This window comes from Durio zibethinus, chromosome 22 (genome assembly GCF_047325235.1).
Source record: "Durio zibethinus cultivar Kanyao isolate XHJ-2024 chromosome 22, ASM4732523v1, whole genome shotgun sequence".
In the NCBI taxonomy this organism is placed as follows: Eukaryota; Viridiplantae; Streptophyta; class Magnoliopsida; order Malvales; family Malvaceae; genus Durio; species Durio zibethinus.
In genome coordinates this window covers 10,735,418-10,738,065 of record NC_143183.1, presented here as the reverse complement: position 1 = coordinate 10,738,065, position 2,648 = coordinate 10,735,418, and the positions used below count along the sequence as shown (strand labels likewise).

Here is a 2,648-nt window from a genome sequence, read left to right as displayed (position 1 = left end):
AACAATATTTAACATTCAACGAAAGCTTACTTTAATACAAAAATTGGATAGATCGATTAGTCAGTAAGTTGTGATTTGAGGGTTTGGTTGATGGTTTTCAGGTTTAATTTGGTTTAAAGTTTGATTTTGGAGATTGACTAAAGGAGAAAATGAAGAAGAAAGGACTAAATGGGTGTAAAGATATGAATGAAGGATGAAATATTTGAATAGGGCGTAATGAATAAAAAAATTGAATTTTGTTTTGAATTTTGGGCTTTTTTAGTATTTGAATATGAAAAATATTTTTGGGATGCAAGCAGAAGAGATAATATTTAATGCACTAATAGTGCATACGGGTTATACATTATCAGGCACTCACAATTTGACACATCATGACTAAATAAAACTAAAAGTAAAGAGGCCTTAAAAGTAAATATAAATAAGTTTAATTAAATTTATTTTCATCCTTAATTTTATCAAGTTTTCTTTTCCAGTTTGTAGAAACCTCGTTAGCCTCTTTTCTCACATCCCTTCTTAGAATCCCTTGACCATAAAAAGGAATTGAAGCTCAAGAGAAACCCATGTGATTGGGTATTAAAGTAAAGGCTATTGATCATTATTTTTTTAACATATTTTTTTCAATTGTAAGTTCTTAATTTCTGTTTTTTGTTCTTAAATTTTTTTTTTATCCTCTGGTTAATGCATTGGCATTTACGATTGGGTTTAGGGTTCTATAAATATATATAAATATATACATATATATATATATATGTATGTATTTACTTTATTGCAGATCTGCAGTTTAGACTATATCAATCTTTTGCCACCTTAGTCGATTATTGGCCATCTGGGAACATTTGAACAATTATATGCTCCCTTCAGTTTGAACATTCATCATCACTACAATATTTATCTCATTTTGAATATTCTTTTATGTCTAAAGGAAAAAATTATTGGGTGTGATACAAACCAATTCCTAGAACTTGTAAAGTATGCTTTTATCTCTCTTATTTTTTTTTTTTTTTTTTTTTTTTTTTTTTTTTTTTTTTTATCTCAGTTGGAACTGATTACATTTTTTTTTATCTCAAATCCTTGTAAAGTATGTTTTTTTTTTCTTTTTCAATCCACCATAATTTTGAAAGCCAATTTTCAGTTAATAAGCTTGTAATCCTATTTATTTGATAAAAATAGAGATTTATTGTAACCATTGTAATCTGTTATTCTAACCTCTCTTTTGACTGGTAACACAGATTACAAACTCGATTACTCATATTAAGGAAGGTAGACAATTTGAGCTGGCTGTAAAGGAACACTTAATATGTCTAGAGCATTTCTTGAAGCCAATGCTAAAAGATTTGTTGTTCTGTCCATTGGGGCTGTTGTTTTCTTGCTACCAAATTTACTTGGCTTTTTAAATTTTAATGTTAAATTATTAGCATTGGATCGGAGCTATTGTTGTTGAAACCTGGACATAATTTTACTATTCTTAGTCATGTAACCATGGTCTTTCCAGCTTTCTGCTTTTTGCCTTTTCTTTTGTAGAAATTTGCAAGGATATGGTATAAGTTTTTCATTTGAAGTTAAAAATGATATTTCTTGTGGGATTCTAGTTTGATTCTGTTTGATTTTTCATTGTAATTTGTTGATGCTTAGAAGGATACAACTCATTGGAAAAAAAACTTTGATCGATAGTAGATATGTGTGATGCAGCTCAAGCATTGCTTCTGATGTATGAGAAGCCAGAGGCTGAAGAAAGGTACTTATGCACGGCTCACTTGATCAAGGCACATGACCTTGTTTATAATTCCTCACTAAAATCACATAACTACCATAAAAGCCCTGCATGGAACTTGAATTCACATTGAATCATCAGAGTCAGTTCCATTAGGCTCCCCAGCTTTGCCTTTTGTACCTGGAACCTCAGGCTTTGTTGCAGATGCCGCTGAGTTTTCTTGTTTGCATTGCAAGCATTCTCATCTCCAGCTTCACCATGCCCATTGACTTCGGCAGGTAAACCATGATTAAGGTATAAACACAGCCCATCTCATAAAGACAAAACATTCAATCAAGAATGCAGATGGTTAAATAAGAATCCTCCTTCAATCTCTCTGTTACTATCCAGAGACTGTCACACATGAAGGACATGATGTATGGTTCCATCACACGACTTATGGAAACTTTTCAATAAAGTGATTTAATTTCCAGTGATGATTGGACCAAATAATATGATTTGATTTTCAGTCATGGAATTTTATTCCATCTGTGGCTACTTCAAGACTAGAAAAGATGAAGCACTTGCTCCAAAAAAAAAAAAAAAAAACTAAAAAAACAATATAGAAAATAGATGTATCGAGGATATCAAGATTTTCGAACTGATCCTCCGGACATATGTTCACAAAATCTTTTTCACAGGACGGCAGTAAAACTTAAACGCGTTCTTCATTAAAGCCGAAAGCTAGTGTACTACAACCCTCGCTGCAATCTCAACTCCACCATACAAAAGAATCTAAAATCTAATTGCAAACTACAGGAAGACGCCAATTCAGTGGTTTTACAGGAATGAGAAACCTGTAGCTCATAACTTGACAAAAAATTTCCCTCATCTATTCTTTATCTTACAGCAGGCGAGGAATTTTTCACCTAGATCCAATCTTTATTTTGGAGATTGC

The 2,648-nt window shown here is 31.8% G+C and overlaps 1 long non-coding RNA gene across 1 annotated transcript; it reads left to right on the top strand.

The window, feature by feature from the left end:
• The first annotated feature begins 442 nt into the window (after positions 1–442).
• On the top strand, positions 443–1,592 carry LOC149512604 (uncharacterized). The gene is made up of 2 exons (XR_016332030.1): positions 443–623; positions 1,230–1,592. It is a non-coding gene; the product is annotated as an uncharacterized LOC149512604 (long non-coding RNA).
• Positions 1,593–2,648: the final 1,056 nt, after the last annotated feature.